The sequence below is a fragment of the Hylobates moloch genome, unplaced genomic scaffold (genome assembly GCF_009828535.3).
Source record: "Hylobates moloch isolate HMO894 unplaced genomic scaffold, HMol_V3 SCAFFOLD_11, whole genome shotgun sequence".
Classification (NCBI taxonomy): Eukaryota; Metazoa; Chordata; class Mammalia; order Primates; family Hylobatidae; genus Hylobates; species Hylobates moloch.
In genome coordinates this window covers 6585816-6606106 of record NW_026652286.1, presented here as the reverse complement: position 1 = coordinate 6606106, position 20291 = coordinate 6585816, and the positions used below count along the sequence as shown (strand labels likewise).

General features: G+C 39.3%; 1 pseudogene; it reads left to right on the top strand.

The window, feature by feature from the left end:
• Positions 1-568: 568 nt before the first annotated feature.
• LOC116477225 (large ribosomal subunit protein uL6-like) lies at positions 569-3447 on the top strand (annotated as a pseudogene).
• Positions 3448-20291: the final 16844 nt, after the last annotated feature.

Here is a 20291-nt window from a genome sequence, read left to right as displayed (position 1 = left end):
CAAGTAAATCAGCTCCTTCCTTCCTATACATGCCTCACTTCCATCCTCAGCCTCCACTGAATTCTTCCTTCCCCTGTAACCCACTTGCTTAAGTACATTTTGTTTCTGTTTTCATGTTGCTCTGTATTAGAGTTAGTTACATGCCTGTCTTTATTAGGGGATTCAACCAGGTTTATTAAGCGGCCGTTTCTGATTAATCTTTGTACTATTGCTCCTCTTCCACCTTATTCTATGCATAATGATAATCATCTGTACTTACTATTAAAACTTATAACTTTCCAGAAAATGTTCTAAGTGATTTACTTGAAAGATATTATTTAATTCTCACAATGACTCAAAAAATGAGTACTATTATGGATTATCCCAATATTACAGATGAGGAAATGGAGGCTGTTGGATTGCCCAGGCCATATAGCTAAGGAGTTGTGAAGTCAGCATTTGAATGTAGGCAGTCTGCGTCCGGAAGTCCATCTCTTAACCATTATGCTGATGATACCATGTGTTGATTCAGAACACAGGCCACCTCTTCCCCTCTCTGTTAGACTGCAGCTGAGACTGAATAGACAGAATGACAGCACAGAAACACAGTGCTCTGCAGAGAATGTGTCTTTCAGAACTTAGTGCATCTGCAGAGGTATTTAAATCGAACTGCCATGTTCCCTCCCACACACAGCTAGAGGATCTGAGTTGTCCTTTAAGCAGTAGCCGTATGAGGCTCTGGGTAAACTGCCTCATGCAGCACTAATGTAGATGGCAGTTTTCAACCTGAATGTACACTGCACCACAGATCAAGGTACTGTCTGTGCTGGAAGACAACTGATGTCAAGCATCTGTCGAAAAACAAATCTACAGGTTGTAACAAGCCAAGCTTACAAACAAGCACAGGCACAGACACCCCAATTATCTTAATGGTGGGAGCCTTATGGGTCTCAACTGAGTCTTTTCTGATAGCAAGGAAGTCCTTCAAGACACCAGCCAAGACATCATCCAGGCAAGGTGAGTGGGAGGCTTAGAGAAGGAAGGGCCTAACAGGAAGGGTCAGAAAGTGACCTTTATTGAGTTCCGGGGACCATATACTGTGCCAAGTAATTTATATGTGTCATTCTCTCCCTATGTTTGCCACATATATATGTTATCCATATATGTTATTCTGTATGTTATCCATACAGAAGTTAACCAACTTGCCAAAATTAAGGTGGGCAGAACCAGAAAAAGATTCAGACTCAAGTTCTCCCTGATTCTATAACTTGTTCTCATGCTACTTTACTCCAATTTCAAACCATGGTCTCCATAAAGCCTTGCTATATTTTCATTCATTCACTGGAAGAAAATAGATTGTGTACCTAACATGTGCCAGGCACTATTCCAGGAACTGGGAAGCCAACGGAACATAAAACATACCTCGTTCTTACCTTCATGGGGGAGATGGAAAACAAAACAAACGAATATCAATGGGCAATAGATCTGGTGGTGGTAACTGCCATGAAAAAAAAAAAAAGCAATGTCTAGTGCATAGAGAGTGATAAGGCTTATTATTTTCAGTAACGTAGTCACGGAAGGTCCCTGATTGATGGAGTAGCCTCAGCAGAGTGTGAGAGGATTCATGGCTATATATGAGCCATACTCATATGGGCATAAGAACATTTTATGGGCTGGGCACAGTGGCTCACACCTGTAATCCCAGCACTTTGGGAGGCCAAGTCATGCAGATCACCTGAGGTCAGGAGTTCCAGACCAGCCTGGCCAACATGGTAAAACCCCGTCTCTACTAAAAACACAAAAATTATCCAGGTGTGGTGGTGGGCACCTGTAATCCCAGCTACCCAGGAGGCTGAGGCAGGAGAATCGCTGGAACGCAGGAGGCAGAGGCTGTAGTGAGCTGAGATCGCACCACGACACTTCAGCCTGCGTGACAGAGCAAGACTCCATCTCAAAATAAATAAATAAATAAATAAATAAATAAATAAATAATAAAACAACATTTTAAAGCAGCAGCACATGCAAAGACCCTAAGAGACAGCGTATCTCAAATGTTTGAGTTTCTCAAAAGAGCAAAGTGGCTGTGGAATCTGGAGTATAGTGAAAGAGGGAGAAATAGTAAAAATGAGAACAATGAACTATCTGAAGATCAAATAAACTAAGGCCTTATACACCATGTTAAGGGATTTGGAAATTACTTTGCGTGTAATGGGAGGCTACTGGTTTTAAGCACAGACATGACGTAGTATGACTTTTGTGTACTGCTGCTATGAAGACAATAAATTGTGGAAGATCAATGATGGAAACAGAGACACCAATTAAGAGACATCTGCAATAATCTAGATAAGATTGTGGTAGAAGGGACCATGGTTGTTGCAGTGAAGGCAATAAGAAGTGCTTAAATACAGGATATAGTTAAAGATAGAGTATGAAGAATTTATGAACAGATTGTATATGTGGTGTAAGAAGAGAAGAGTTAAGATGACTTCAATTTTTCTGTTTGGGCAACTGGAAGAAAAATATCCCCATCACTAGAAGGAGAACACTGAAAGAGTAATGGTCCTGTCGTGGGGGCATGGGACTAATCAAGAGCCCAGTTATGTTTGAGATGACTGTTATACTTCTGAATCATGTTGGACATAATAGACTAGAGTTTGGACTCGGGCTACAACAGATCTGAACACAGACCAATTCAGTTACATGCCCTTTTCATCTGTCTCTAGCCTTCTTTTTCTTCTCAATCCCTCTTATATAAGGACTACTGACTTTTATAGGTCTCTAATTATATTAGGTTCCTTTGAGGGCTGTGAAAGAAATGTGACACTTGCTTTTTTTTTGTTTGTTTAAGAAAGAACCTTTCTTAAAAATCAGGCGAAGCAGCTCCTTGCAACATCTACCGTGAGAATATAAAGACGTTCTCAGCAGACTGTCGACATTCCAGAAAATGTCAACATCACTCTGAAGGGACAAACAAATATTGTGAAGGGCCCCAGAGAGACCCTGCAGAGGGACTTCAACCACATCGATGTAGATCTCAGTCTCCTTGGAAAGACAAAGAAGAGGCTCTGGGTTGGCAAATAGTGGGGAAATACAAAGGAGCTGACTATTGTTTGCACTGTTTGTAGTCATTAATAGAACATGAGCAAGGGGTTGCACTGGGCTTCCATTGCAACGTGAGGTCCACGTGTGCTCACTTCTCCATCCACGTCATTACCCATGACAAAGGGGATCTGGTTGAATTAGAAATTTCTTGGGTGAAAAATACATCTGCAGAGGTCAGGTGCTGCTTGTTCAGTATCTCAATCCCAGAAAGATGAGTTAATCCTTGAAGTAAATGACACTGGCCTTGTTTCAAATTCAGCTACTTTGATTGAGAAAGCTGTAACAATTAAAAACAAGAATATCAGAAACTTTTTGGATACTATCTATGTCTCTGAAAAAGGAATAGTTCAGCAGTCTGATGAATAACACCTAGGAGTGTCCAGCTTCAGAAACAAAATGTCAGGTGACTTCTTTTTAATGATGAAATTAAAAAAAAAAAAACCTCTATTGATTTAAGATGTTTTCTTAAAAAGAAACTCAAGCAAAGTGAAGATTATTTTTCAATCATACAAAAAGATATAGAAATACCAAACCCACTAATTTCATCAAAGTGATTAGAATGACATTATGTTAATTAGAGGAGATATACAAAAAGCTATGAAGAAAAAAGAATGGGGTTTCTGTAAGAAAAGAGAAATATTGCTACAGAAGATGGATAACAGTTCACATTGAACACTGCCTCAAAATTCACTCAACCTGAAAGATGTCCAATTTGACATGCTTTGCAGTGCTATTATGATATTACATTTCTGCTAAAAGAGTCGAATATTCTATCAATGGCTTTAAGTAGCACAAAAAATAATGGTAACCAAATTTGATACCTCTCTAAAGGGAAGAAAAGTGGCTTTTCCAAGCCCTGAAGAAATGATAGATATACAAGGAAATCTGGGGGTATGATTTGGTTATGTGCTCAGACAGATCTGAGGCATCAGAGTTAGGGGCAGGCAAGGCCTTATTTGAGCAAGGGAGGAGGGAAGAAAAAGGAGTGGAAAAAAGGGAGAGAGAGAGATTGAGAATGATAATTTGTGTCATAGGTAATTTTTAAAAAATAGGGAAGAAGAAAGAAAAGAAGGAGATAGAAACATATTACACAAGATGAAGAGTTTCTAGGAATTGTTGTTTAACCTGGAGAAGGAAAAGCATGGGAATATATTTAAGAGACAGACTTCCATACAGAAGAAAGTTGAGACTTCTTTATAGCTTCAGAGGGCAGAAATCACAATTTGGCTAAGTCCAGACTCAAGGCAACTGGTCTTTTCCCCTTACTGGCCATGTGAACTAAAGCAAGTTATACCTCCTTGTGCCTTAGGTATGTCGTCTGTAAAATGGAAATAATAAAAGCATCTCCTTCAAAACAGTATGAGGATTAGCTAAAATAAATTTGATGAAATAAGTGAATGGACAAGGTGGGGGAAATTAGCCCTAGTTTGGGGCTGGATCCTAGCATGGAAAAAGCATAGAAGGCTGTCCTACTTGTTCCAGGGTCACTCTGGTACTGAAGATGGTCAATCTGCTAGTTAAAACATGTAGCATAGCAAAAGTGGATACGTCCAACTGATTTGTCCATTCAGAACAGGATCCAAGTCAACAGCTAACAAGTATATGGGAGGGTAGATACGGGAAACAACATTCAATCTGGAGAAGATTAAAGAACAAACTCAGAGAGGTGTCAGGATCTTATCTCAGTAAACTAGAGTTGAGATTGGGCTCTAGTCCCAGCTACAGAAATCAAACCAGAAACCTAGCCACCCACTTTAGTCCAACAGAGAGTAGTCAGGGCAAACTCACTTGCCATATTGGATTCCAGAAACTTTTCAGATTTTATCTTCATATGATACTTAGTCTCCCTGGGTTCTTGCAGCCCTGACTAAATTGACGACTGGATCCGGGTAATAGTAGATACATAGCAAAGGCTACATGTGATTAGGACTGAACTGGGAGAGAGACATTGGGGAGATCTGCCTCATTGTTGGGAATTTATTTATTTTTTAACAATAAGAATGAACAGAGAAAATTGTTGGGGAGGTACTGAGCACCCTGTACCTGGAAATTTGAAACAGGTATTGAAAGGCCACCTACTGGCAAAGCAATTGTGAACATTCATCTATTGTGAAGGGATCTAGTAGACTTATAACAACATTCCTCCTAACTGCATACAGTGGTTTGAATGGCAGACACAAAAAATGTCAGTTCTTCTTCCCTGGAACATGTGGCTGTTGTGTTACCTTATCTAGTCAATTTTTTTATAGCTATAAATAATTAAGCTAAAAGATCGTGAGATGAGGAGGTTATCTTGGATTTTCTGAGTTGGTCTTAAATGTTATCATGTGTACTCCTTTAAAAAGAAGGTAAAGAGCTGGGAGCAGTGGCTCACACTTGTAATCCCAGGACTTTGGGAGGCTGAGGTGGGCAGATCACCTGAGGTCAGGAGTTCGAGACCAGCCTGGCCAACATGGGGAAACCCCATCTCTACTAAAAATACAAAAATTAGCAAGGTGTGGTGGTGGGCACCTATAATCCCAGCTACTCAGGAGGCTGAGGCAGGAGAAGCTCTTGAAACCGGGAGGCAGAGGTTGCAGTGAACCGAGATCATACCACTGCATTCCAGCCTGGGTGACAAAGTGAGACTCTGTCTCTAAATAAATAAATAAAAGGCAGAGGAATCTTACAGACAGAAGAAGAGAGAAAGAGAGGGAGAAGTGCAATGCAAAGATGAAGTACAGAGATGCAGCCACAAGTCAGAAAATGCCAACAGTCATCAGGACCTGGAAGAAGCAAAAACTATATTCTCTTCTAGAGCCCACAAAGGGAATGCGTCCCTGACTATCCCATGAGTTTGGATTTCTGGCCTCAAGAACAGTGAGGAAATACATTTCTGTTGTTTCAAGCCACCTAGTTTGTCGTTATTTGTCACAGCAACCACAGGAAACTAATAAACTCAGAGTCCAGAATTCCAAAGGACACTATAGGTATGGATTACCTAACTGAAGATGGAGTTACAGCAATCAAATCCCACTCACTCTTTCCTATTTTCTGCATTTCCTTATATATATTATCTTAATTAAAATTGTCCTTTATCTAATTGCCAGTAGATGTTACAAAAGGAAATAAATTTAACAGAATGGAAAACCCAAGGAGTTGGTAATTATGTAATCAGGGAGATTGCAGGAGGTAGTTAAACCACATTGCTCTCTCAATTTCCTCTCCAAATATACAGTGCCTGTGGAAAGAAAGTTCTCCTTAGGCAACTATTCATCAGACTCCTACAATTATTTAAGTAAGTCAATCAAGGCTCTAAAACATTGCAGAATTATAAATTAAATATCCCAAAAAGAAACTGGAAGGACAGGGCAGGTTCAGGTACCTCAAACATGTATTAATGTGTTCACTCTTGCAATAAATATTATTGAGCTCCCTATTATCTGAGAGACATATTTCTGTATAAAGAATATAACTATAAAAACATAGAAAGTTTCTTGCTTCTTGAAGCATTATACTTTGCTGTGGGGGAAAGGTAAAATATGTGTAAATTTAGAAGTAAATAAGATAAGACAGTACAAAGTGATATAGAAAATACAACAGGCTATGGGACAGAGAATGTCTGCTATAGGGTACAGTGGGCAGTTGGGTGGTGGGAGAAATATTTGAGTTGAGACCTAAACAATTAGAAAAATTTAGCCACATATTGATCAAATGATAAAAAGTTATAGGTAGTAAGAGTAGTAGATGTGTAATTGGAAAAACAACAAGAACCTCTAAATGGTTTTTACCAAGATGAGGCATGGTCACATGTGAATATTTAAATAATGACTCTAGTTACAGGGACACAATAAGGGGAAGGAGGAAGAATGACTGGAGAGCCAAATGAAGCATCATGGGGACTTGGACTCTGGAGGTTATGGGAGAAGAGAACTTCATTGCTCAATTCTCCCCACATCTATTTTCTCAGTTATTCCTCACCCATCCCTGGGAGGGTATAGACAACATTTAGATACAGACTCATCACCAATTCCACTGTTACTTTATGCAGAAGAAGAGACTCTGGGTAAATGGATTCAAGTGGCAATGGAATTAACTGCTGCCATTAAGTACCATTGTGCTGACTGTCTTGGAATTTTAAATTCTGTGTTTTATACTCTGCTAGACTGCACTGGTGGTCTTCTAAATATTGTGTATGTGCTTTCAAATAGACGTGAAATTGTTATTACAATTGTTTTTATTTGTTAGAAATAAGAAAATATTTGGATATGCGATGCATGTGGTGTCATCTTTGGAGCCAGATCCCAACAAATATTCACTAAACTTTTCAAAATCCATGAAAAAGTTATCAGAAGCTACTGAATTTTTACAACTTGTATTCAAAGTTAACAGATAAGCAGTTGGAAAGAGAAATCTCTGTTGAAAAATTCAAAATAATGATACAAGAATCAGAATGTCTGAACTTGGGTTTGCCCCTACCTAACTGTATGGACTTTAAAATGGCATTAAAGCTTTCTGATTGTCCATTTCCTCAGCTCTAAAAGGAAAATAATGGGCTAACACCTCTAAAGTTATCTCTACCTCTAAATTTTTATGAAAATATTATTCATTTTTAACAAACTCAGAGCTTCTCCTTTCCCTTTTTAATGCACATTCTGTATCTCACCTAATCATGCTGTTTTTCTGTTTTCATTATCAGGGACTATTACTTTTTGAATGGCTTCACTGAAATGAACAAATAGAGTCAATTCAAATCACAAAGTTAGCTTCTTTAACATTTTCTTCTCTATAGCAAATCGAATGTATGGTTTCTATGTACTAGTCAAATTTCCCTCTTCATACTTAGAAATCCTTTTCTGTTTTGTGGCTTCTCAAGCATTTTGAAAACCACTGACTCAAAATGGGACTGTCTGGCTTGTCTCATATTTCCAAGAATATACAGTTATTCTAGAAGGCTTTGATTTCTGGAGAATATTTACAGTAAAGATATAAAGACTGATGTCTCTCATAAAGATTTATTTCAGATCACTTTCCACTTGGAAATAATAGTATAATTCTCATAGAAAAATATTCCATCCTTTAATATAATTTTGCTTTTTTTCCTCTTGCACTAAAGATAGTGAATTAATTGGTATGCATATTAAAGAATAATGGTAGAATTCTGAAGTCAAAGTAAAAACACATAATCTTATTTTATTACCTACCTCATTCGTGTATTTGGGCAAGTCTTTCACATTTTGAAGACTTGGTTTATTTACCTGTCAACTGGAAAGAATGGGAAAAATAGTAATACCAGGCTTTTTTTTTTTTTTTTTTTTAGTTCTTATCACAATATAGGCATTGGGCCAAGCACATTACATATACCATTTCATTTACTCTTCATAACACTGCTATACACATATCATGTTTTAAAAGTTGAAGCATCTGAAATTTAGAGAAGATAAGCTTAAGGTCATATAGCTAGTAAGGGACAGAGCAGAGATTCTGAAACTTTACATGGCTGTTAGACTGAGAAACCTATATTTTAATGTCTCTATACTATAAAAAATACTGATTTCTATCCTCCTGGAGTAGAAACACCATGCTAATGTATAAGAAATTGCTTTATGGTGGGTGTGGTGGCTTACTCCTGTAATCCCAGGACTTTGGGAGGCTAAACGGGAGGATCACTTGAGTTCAAGACTTTGAGATCAACCTAAGCAGCATAGTGAAACCCTGTCTCTATAAATAGGAAAAAAAAAAATGCCAGGAGCAGTGGTGCATGTCTGTGGCCCCAGCTACATGCAAGGCTGAGCTGGGAGGATCACTTGAGCCTGGAAGGTCAAGGCTGCAGTGAGGCATGATTGTGCCATTGCACTCCAGCCTGGGCAACAGAGCAAGATCCCACCTCAAAAAAAAAAGAAAGAAAGAAAAATTGCTTTAAAAACTACTATGCTATATTCAGATATGAAGGATGGAAATGATAAAGATAATAAAAATGGTGATACTGTTGAGAATGTCAACCTCAGAATTAACTTTAGAGGAAAAAATAGTAAATTTACAGAATTTAGGAAGCTCATCAATGTATAGTAATACCTGCTGCCCCCATCTGGTGCGCTATATGGCTGCCCTATCTCTTTGCTCCTCTCCCCTTACCTTAATTAAAATATTCTTGTCTTAATACCTGCTTGCTAGTCCGTTCCAAGATGGACAAATAGGAACAGCTCTGGTCTGCAGCTCTCAGCATGATTGATGCAGAAGTTGGGTGATTTCTGCAACTGAAGTACTTGGCTCATCTCATTGTGACTGGTTGGACAGTAGGTGCAGCCCATGGAGGGCAAGCTGAAGCAGGGCAGGGTGTTGCCTCATCCAGGAAGCACACGGGGTTGAGGGATTTCCCTTTCCTAGCCAAGGGAAGCTGTGCCAGGCTGTATCTGGAAAAATGTGACACTCCCACCCAAATACTGCACTTTTCCCATGGTCTTAGCAATCAGCAGACCAGGAGATTCTCTCCTGTGCCGGCTCGGTGGGTCCCGCATGCACGGAGCCTTCCTCACTGCTAGTGCAGCAGTCTGACATCAACCTGAGAGGTTGCAGCCTGGTGGGGGGAGGGGTGTCCACCATTGCTGAGGCTTGAGTAGGTAAACAAAGCAGCCAGGAAGCTTGAACTGGGCAGAGCCAACCACAGCACAGCAAGGCCTACTGCCTCTATAGACTCTAGCTCTGTGTGTAGGGCATAGCTGAACAAAAGGCAGCAGAAACTCCTGCAAAGTTAAAAGTCCCTGTCTGACAGCTCTGAAGAGAGCAGTGGCTCCATTTGAGCCCTGAGAACTGACAGACTGCTTCCTCAAGTGGGTCCCTGACCCCATGTAGCCTAACTGGGAGACACCTCCCAGTAGGGCCCAACAGACACCTCATACAGGTGGGTGCCCCTCTGGGACGAAGCTTCCCTAGGAAGGATCAGACAGCAATATTTGCCGTTCTGCAATATTTGTTGTTTTGCAGTCTGCACTGGTGATACCGAGGCAAACAAGGTCTGGAGTGGACCTCCAGCAAACTCCAACAGACCTGCAGCTGAGGGATCTGACTGTTGGAAGCAAAACTAACAAACAGAAAGGAATGGCACCAACATGAACAAAAAGGACACCTAGAACAAAACCCCATCTGTAGGTCACCAACATCAAAGACCAAAGGTAGATAAAACCAAAAAGATGGGGCGAGACCAGAGCAGAAAAGCTGAAAATTCTAAACACCAGAGCACCTCTTCTCCTGCAAAGGATTGCAGCTCCTCACCAGCAATGGAACACAGCTGGATGGAGAGTAACATTGATGAATTAACAGAAGTAGGCTTCAGAAGGTCAGTAATAACAAACTTCTCCGAGGTAAAGGAGCATCTTCTAACCCATCACAAGGAAGCTAAAAACCTTGAAAAAAGGTTAGATCAATGGCTAACTAGAATAAACAGTGTAGAGAAGACGTTAAATGACCTGATGGAGCTGAAAACCATGGCACAAGAATTTTGTGATGCATGCACAAGCTTCAATAGCCAATTCGTTCAAGTGGAAGAAAGGATATCAGTGATTGAATATAAAATTAATGAAATAAAGTGAGAACACAAGGTTAGAGAAAAAAGAGTGAAAAGAAATGAACAAAGCCTCCAAGAAATATGAGACTATGTGAAAAGACCAAATCTACATCTGATTGGTGTACCTGAAAGTGACAGGGAAAATGGAACCAAGTTGGAAAATGGTCTTCAGGATATTATCCAGGAGAACTTCCCCAACCTAGCAAGGCAGGCCAATATTCAAATTCAGGAAATACAGAGAACACCATAAAGATAATGCTCGAGAAAAGCAACCCCAAGACACATAATTGTCAGATTCACCAAGGTTGAAATGAAGGAAAAAAATGTTAAGGGCAGCCAGAGAGAAAGGTTGGGTTACCCACAAAGGGAAGCCCATCAGACTAACAGTAGATGTCTCAGCAGAAACTCTACAAGCCAAAAGAGAGTGGGGGCCAATATTCAACATTCTTAAAGAAAAGAATTTTCAACCCAGAATTTCATATCCAGCCAAACTAAGCTTCATCAGTGAAGGAGAAATAAAATCCTTTATAGACAAGCAAATGCTGAGAGATTTTGTCACCACCAGGCCTGCCTTACAAGAGCTCCTGAAGGAAGCACTAAACATGGAAAGGAACAACCGGTACCAGCCACTGCAAAAACATGCCAAATTGTAAAGACCATTGAGTCTATAAAGAAACTGCATCAATTAAGGAGCAAAATAACCAGCTAACCTCTTAAAGACAGGATCAAATTCACACATAACAATATTAACCTTAAAGGTAAACGGGATAAATGCCCAAATTAAAAGATATACACTGGCAAATTGGATAGAGACACATTTAAAGCAGTGTGGAGAGGGAAGGACCCATCAGTGTGCTGTATTCAGGAGACCCATCTCACGTGCAGAGACATATATAGGCTCAAAATAAAGGGATGGAGGAAGATCTACCAAGCAAATGGAAAGCAAACAAACAAACAAAAACAAAAAGCAGGGGCTGCAATCCTAGTCTCTGATAAAACAGACTTCAAACCACTAAAGATCAAAAGAGACAAAGAAGGTCATTACATAATGGTAAAGGGATCAATTCAAGAAGAAGAACTAACTTTTCTAAATATATATGAAACCAATATGGGAGCACCCAGATTCATAAAGCAAGTCCTGAGAGACCTACAAAGAGATTTAGACTCCCATACAATAACAATAGGAGACTTTAACACCCCACTGTCAATATTACACAGATTAATGAGAAGAAGGTTAACAAAGATATCTGGGACTTGAACTCAGCTCTGCACCAAGCACACCTAATAGACATCTACAGAACTCTCCACCCCAAGTCAACAGAATATACATTTTTCTCAGCACCATACCACACTTATTCTAAAATTGACCACATAATGGGAAGTAAAGCACTCCTCAGCAAATGTGAAAGGACAGAAATCACAACAAACTGTCTCTCAGACCACAGTGCAATCAAATTAGAACTCAGGATTAAGAAACTCACTCAAAACCACACAACTACATGGAAACAGAACAACCTGCTCCTGAATGACTACTGGGTAAATAACAAAATGTAGGCAGAAATAAAGATGTTCTTTGAAACAAATGAGAACAAAGACATGACATACCAGAATCTCTGGGACACATTTAAAGCAAAGTGTAGAGGGAAATTCATAGCACTAAATACCCACAAGAGAAAGCAGAAAAGATCTAAAATTGACATCCTAACATCACAATTAAAAGAACTAGAGAAGCAAGAGCAAACACATTCAAAAGCTAGCAGAAGGCAAGAAATAACTTGATTAGAGCAGAGCTGAAGGAGATACAAACAGAAAGATCCCTTCAAAAAATCAATGAATCCAGGAGGTGGTTTTATGAAAAGATTAACAAAATCGATAGACCGCTATCAAGACTAATAAAGAAGACAAGAGAGAAGAATCAAATAGATGCCATAATAATGATAAAGGGGATATCACCACCAATTCCACAGAAAGACAAACTACCATCAGAGAATACTACAAACACCTCTATGCAAATAAACTAGTAAATCTAGAAGAAATGGATAAATTCCTGGACACATACACCCTCCCAAGACTAAACCAGGAAGAAGTTGAATCTTTGAAAAGACAAATAACAGGTTCTGAAATTGAGAAAGTAATTTATAGCCTACCAACCAAAAAAAGTCCAGGACCAGATGGATTCAGAGCTGAATTCTACCAGAGGTACAAAGAGGATCTGGTACCATACCTTCTGAAACTATTCCAATCAATAGAAAAAGAGGGAATCCCCCCAACTCATTTTATGAGGCCAGCATCATACTGATACCAAAGCCTGGCAGAGACACAACAAGAGAATTTTAGACCAATATCCCTGATTAACATTGATTTGAAAATCTTCAATAAAATACTGGCAAAACAAATCCAGCACCACATCAAAAAGCTTATCTACCACAATCAAGTCAGCTTCATCCCTGGGATGCAAGGCTGGTTCAACATACACAAATTACTAAATGTAACCCATCACATAAACAGAACCATTGACAAAAAACATATGATTATTTCAATAGATGCACAAAAGGCCTTCAACAAAATTCAACAGCCCTTCATGCTAAAAATTCTTAATAAACTAAGTATTGTTGGAACATATCTCAAAATAATAAGAGTTATTTATGACAAGCTCACAGCCAAGATCATACTGAATGGTCAAAAACTGGAAGCATTCCCTTTGAAAACTGGCACAAGACAAGGATGCCCTCTCTCACCACTCCTATTCAAGAAAGTGTTGGAAGTTCTGGCTTGGGCAATCAGGCAAGAGGAAGAAATAAAAAATATTCAATTAGGAAAAGAGGAAGTCAAATTGTCCCTGTTTGCAGATGACATGATTGTATATTTAGGAAACCTCATGGTGTCAGCCCAAAATCTCCCTAAGCTGATAAGCAACTTCAGCAAAGTCTCAGGATACAAAATCAATGTGCAAAAATCACAAGCACCCCTATACACCAATATCAGACAAACAGAGGGCCAAATCATGAGTGAACTACCATTCACAATTGCTACAAAGAGAATAAAATACCTAGGAATCCAACTTACTAACGATAGGAAGGTCCTCTTCAAGGAGAACTACAAACCACTGCTCAACGAAATAAAAGAGGACACAAACAAATGGAAGAGCATTCCATGCTCATAGACAGGAAGAATCAATATTGTGGAAATGGCTGTACGGCCCAAGGTAATTTACAGATTCAATGCCATCCCCATCAAGCTACCAATGACTTTCTTCACAGAATTGGAAAAAAACTACTTTAAAATTCATACGGAACCAAAAAAGAGCCTGCATTGCCAAGACAATCCTATGCAAAAACAACAAAGCTGGAGGCATCACGCTACCTGACTTCAAACTATACTACAAGGCTACAGTAACCAAAACAGCATGGTACTGGTACCAAAACAGATATATGGACCAATGAAACAGAACAGAGGCCTCAGAAGTAACACCACACATCTACAACCATCTGATCTTTAACAAACTGACAAAAACAAGAAATGGGGAAAGGATTCCCTATTTAATAAATGGTGCTGGGAAAACTGGCTAGCCATATGTAGAAAGCTGAAACTGGATCCCTTCCTTACACCTTATACAAAAATTAATTCAAGATGGATTAAAGACTTAAATGTTAGTCCTAAAACCATAAAAACCCTAGAAGAAAACCTAGGTAGTACCATTCAGGATATAGGCATGGGCAAGGACTTCATGACTAAAACACCAAAAGCAATGGCAACAAAAGCCAAAATACACAAGTGAGATCTAATTAAACTACAGAGCTTCCGCATGGCAAAAGAAATTACCATCAGAGTGAACAGGCAACCTACAGAATGGGAGAATATCTTTGCAATCTACCCATCTGACAAAGGGCTAATATCCACAATCTACAAAGAACTTAAACAAATTTACAAGAAAAAACAACCCCATCAAAAAGTGGGCGAAGGATATGAACAGACACTTCTTGAAAAAAGACATTTATGCCGTCAACAGACAAATGAAAAAAATGCTCATTATCACTGGTCATCAGAGAAATGCAAATCAAAACCACAATGAGATAGTATCTCACGCCAGTTAGAATGGCGATCATTAAAAAGTCAGGAAACAATAGATGCTGGAGAGGAGGTGGAGAAATAGGAATGCTTTTACACTGTTGATGGGAGTGTAAATTAGTTCAACAATTGTTGAAGACAGTGTGGCGATTCCTCAAGGATCTAGAACTAGAAATACCATTTGACCCAGAGATCCCATTACTGGGTATATATGCAAAGGATTATAAATCATGCTACTATAAAGACACATGTACATATATGTTTACTGTAGCAGTATTCACAATATCAAAGACTTGGAACCAACCCAAATGTCCATCAATGATAGACTGGATAAAAAAAATTTGGCTCATATATACCATGGAATACTATACAGCTATAAAAAAGGATGAGTTCTTGTCCTTTGCAGGGACATGGATGAAGCTGGTAACCATCATTCTCAGAAAACTATTACAAGGACAGAAAACCAAACACTGCATGTTCTCACTCATAGGTGGGAATTGAACAATGAGAACACTTGGACATAGGGCGGGGAACATCACACACTGGGGCCTGTTAGGGGGAGGAATAGCATTAGGAGAACTACCTAATGTAAATGTCGAGTTGATGGGTGTGGCAAACCAACATGGCACATGTATACCTATGTAATAAACCTGCATGTTGTGCGCATGTATCCAAGAACTTAAAGTATAATTAAAAAAAAAAAAAAAGAAAAAGCAAAGACCTGCTTGCTCTGGAAGTGAACAATAATAAATTATGTTAAGATAGGGCTTAATGCCTGATGATGTGTTAATGTGTTAACTTGGGTATGTTAGTTGACTCTTTAATAAGCAAATAGGAGAGCTGATTGTAAAGATAGGGTGAGGACCTTCTAAAAATGTCATGGAGTAAATTCTACTGGGAACTTCAAAATGCCTCAGTAACAGGAATTGTTCTTCAATCTCAGGCATTGATACCAAAGTTTACACACTCTAACTATAAATTCTATTCTTGCCTTGCTCAACTTAACATTAGAGTCTTGGAAGAGAAGAGTCAACTGATAAAACTAAGGTTATTGCCCAACCTCTTGAAAGCACTGATTGAAGAAAACATCTATGGGGTAGAAGAAGGCTCTGTGATATCTGTTGACTTTTGTAATGGTAATGTGAAGTATCTTGACTCATCAAAAAGTAAAGATAGAATTTTCTTAAAGTTAAACTGATTTCAGCATATAAAATTAAATGTAGGCCAACCAAAATTCACAAATGCTCATTAAATGTATTGTTACTAGTCATTTGGTCTTTAAATTAAAACAATAGTTGTAGAAACATAATGCTTTGTCATAATATAGGACTCTAAAAGCGTGACAGTAGAAACTAGATAAGTCACTTATTTCCTAATAACTTCCTTGTAGGGGTTTTTGACCAGGGTCTCCAAAGCCTAGACAAAAAAATGCACTAGATGGATATGTTATTGAACCCACAATTATATCCAAATATTTCAGTGTGTGTTCACATGTGAAAATTTTTTTCTCATCATAGTTCACGTGATTTATTAGATGACCAAAGGAATCCGATATAATCCACCTCTGAAAGTATAACATTGTATGTATTGCAAAAAATATTCAATTAATGATGATTTCTTCCCTCAAGATGTTCACGGTTTCACAGTCTCTTCAAGGAAATAGCCACATATAGGAAAACTCCCATAAAGTATGAGAAAATAGATTTTAAAACTCAATTATATAGAAGAAAAGCTTTCTAATTGTGAATGGAAAAATGTAACTTATATCAAACCAGTATCCTCATCTATAGCAATAAAATAATTGAATAAAATATGAAAATCATCTGTCTGAATACAGTGAACAGGCAACAACATGAACAAGAAGGACTCATTGGAGAAGGGCCATCAGAGATAAACTTATCCCTCTGAAATTGCTTTTACCCAGGAGACATTTAATAATTTGGGCTATAGGAAGAGGGCCAAAAAATATAGGAGTTAGAACTCAAAAGGCCTTTGCTGATAGGTACAGAAATGGTAGAGCTTTGGCAGACATTAGAGACCTGATTTCCATGGTTAATTATCTTCTCAGTATATTTGCTGAAGTCTAGTTTTGTTTGAAGAGCAGGGGACTGATATGATTTGGCTGTGTCCCCACCCAAATCTCATTTTGAATTGTACTCCCATGATTCCCGTGTGTTGTGGGAGAGACTCAGTGGGAGGTAATTTGAATCATGGAATAGGTTTCCCCCATACTTTTCTCATGGTAGTGAATAAGTCTCATGAGATCTGATGGGTTTATCAGAGGTTTCCGTTTTTGCATCGTCCACATTTTTCTCTTGCCACTGCCATGTAAGAAGTGCCTTTCATCTCCCACCATGATTCTAAGGCCTCCCTGGCCATGTGGAACTGTAAGTCCAATTAAACCTCCTTTTCTTCCCAGTGTCAGGTATCTCTTTATCAGCAGCATGAAAATGGACTAATACAGTAAATTGGTACTGGGAGTGGGACGTTGCTGAAAAGATACCTGAGAATGTGAAGCAACTTTGGAACTGGGTAACAGGCAGAGGTTGGAATAGTTTGGAGGGCTCAGAAGAAGACAAGAAAATGTGGGAAAGTTTGGAACCTCCTAGAGATTTGTTGAATGGATTTGGCAAAAATGCTGATAGTGACACAAACAATAAGGTCCGGGCTGAGGTGGTCTCAGATAGAGATGAGGAACTTTTTGGAAACTGGAGCAAAGGCAACTCTTATTATGTTTTAGCAAAGAGACTTGTGGCATTTTGCCCCTGCCCTAGAGATTTGTGGAACTTTGAACTTGAGAGAGATGATTTAGGATATCTGGAGGAAGAAATTTCTAAGCAGAAAAGCATTCAAGAGGGGACTTGGGTGCTGTTAAAACCATTCCATTTTAAAAGAGAAACAGAGCATAAAAGTTCAGAAAATTTGCTGCCTGACCATTCAGTAGAAAATAAAACCCCATTTTTTGAGGAGAAATTCAAGCTAGCTGTAGAAATTTGCATAAATAATGAGGAGTCAAATGTTAATCCCCAAAACAATAGGGAAAATGTCTCTAGGGCATGTCAGAGGTTTTCAGGGCAGCCCCTCCCATCACAGGCCTGGAGGCCCAGGAGAAAATAATTTCATGGGCTGGGCCAAGGGTCCCTGTGCTGTGTGCAGCCTAGAGACTCGGTGCCCTGTGTCCCAGTTGCTCCAGCCATGACTAAAAGGGGCCAAGGTACAGATCAACCTGTTACTTCAGAAGGCCCCAAGCCTTGGCAGCTTCCATGTGGTGTTGAGCCTGAAGTTGCTCAGAAGTCAAGAATTGGAGTCTGGGAACATCCACTTAGATTTCAGAAGATGTATGGAAATGCCTGGATGCCCAGGCAAAAGTTTGCTGCAGGGGGGGGGGCCCTCATGAAGACTCTCTGTTAAGGCAGTGCAGAAGAGAAATGTGAGGTGGGAACAGCCACACAGAGTCCCTACTGGGGCATCGCCTAGTGGAGCTGTGAGAAAAGGCCCACCATTCTCCAGACCCCAGAATGATAGATCCAGTGACAGCTTGCACTGTGCATCTGGAAAAGCTGCAGACACTCAACACCAGCCCATGAAAGCAGCCAGGATTGGGGGGCTATCTATACCCTGCCAAGCCACAGGGACTGAGCTGATGAAGACCATGGGAACCCACCTCTTTCATCAGCATGACATGGATATGAGACCTGGAGTCAAAGGAAAACATTTTGGAGCTTTAAGATTTAACTGCCCCACTGGATTTCAGACTTGCATGGGCCCTATAACCCCTTTGTTTTGGCCAATTTCTCCCATTTGGAATGGCTGTATTTACACAATACCTGTACCCCCATTGTATCTAGGAAGTAACTAGCTTAGTTTTGATTTTACAGGCTCATTGACTTGTCTCAGATGGGACTTTTGACTGTGGACTTTTGGGTTAATGCTGAAATGAGTTAAGACTCTGGGGGAATGTTGGGAAGGCATGATTGGTTTTTAAATGTGAGGACATGAGATTTGGAGGGGCCAGGGGTGAAATGATATGGTTTGGCTGTGTTCCTACCCAAATCTTATCTTGAATTGTACTCCCATAATTCCTACATGTTGTGAGAGGAACCCAGTGGGAGATAATTTAATCATGGGGGAGGTTTCCCTCATACTGTTCTTGTAGTATTGAGTAAGTCTTACAAGATCTGATGTTTTTATTGGGGATTTCCACTTTTGCATCTTTCCATTTTTCTCTTGCTGCCACCATATAAGAAGTAGCTTTCACCTCCAGCCACGATTCTGAGTCCTCCCCAACCAAGTGAAACTGTAAGTCCACTTAAACCTCTTTTTCTTCCCAGTCTCAGGTATGTCTTTATCAGCAGCATGAAAACAGACTAACACAGGGGCCACAACTTAAATAAAACTCAGCTGAAAAGCAGAACAGAAAGATTGGCTTGTTGGCCGGGTGTGGTGGCTCACACCTGTAATCCCAGCACTTTGGGAGGCTGAGGTGGGCAGATCACAGGGTCAGGTGATTGAGACCATCCTGTGAATGGTGAAACCCTGTCTCTACTAAAAATACAAAAAAAAATTAGCTGGGCGTGGTGGCGGGTGCCTGTAGTCCTAGCTGCTCGGGAGGCTGAGGCAGGAGAATGGTGTGAACCGGGGAGGCGGAGCTTGCAATGAGCCAAGATTGCGCCACTACACTCCAGCCTGGGTGACAGAGTGAGACTCCATCTCAAAAAAAACAAACAAAAAAGAAAGATTGGCTTGTCATGTGGCAAAAGACTGGACCCCCCAATACACAAAAGACTCTTAGTAAAAAATTTAGAAAGAAAAGAGCAAAACTGAAGAGGATTCATTCTTACCGGAGCTTCAGTCTGGCTTTGACTCAGCACCACCCACAATTTGATTACTATGATTATTCTTTACCCTGTCTGCCTAGTGCAGAAATGAGTGAATCCGCTCTTAAGAAAGGTAAGATCATCAGTAACCTTTACATTTTTAAACTAGCATTTGAGATTCCATTTAAAAAAATATGACACAAACCAATAGAAAAAAAAAGACTATAAAAGTAGACTCATAGGTGATCAAGATATTGGAGTTAATGGACAATGACTTTGAAATAATATGTTTAAATCAATCAAGAAAAAGATGAATAAAATAGACAGCAATAAATAATTCCACAAGACAACTGGAATACTTAAAAGATAATCAAATCAAAAATCTAGAACTGATGAATAATATCTAAAATTTTTAATTCATTGGATGCTTTAATACTAGATTAGATTAATTAGTTCCAGGATAAGTAAATTGGAAGACATGTCTTATTATATAATCCAAACTGAAACTATAACATAGAATAAGAATACAAACTCATGGAACTCAAAGAATACCCCTACTATCTACGTAATTGGACTCCCAGGAGAACGGTACAGTAAAATGGGTCAGAAGCACTATTTGAAGAGATAATGGCCAATAATTTTCCAAAACTATGACATGTATCAAGGTACAGGTTTAAGAATCTTTGAAAATTCCAACATGAATAAATACAAAGACAACAAACAAAAAACAAAAATGGAGCAAAACAAAACCATACGCTCACCATAAGAAGACCACTAAAAAT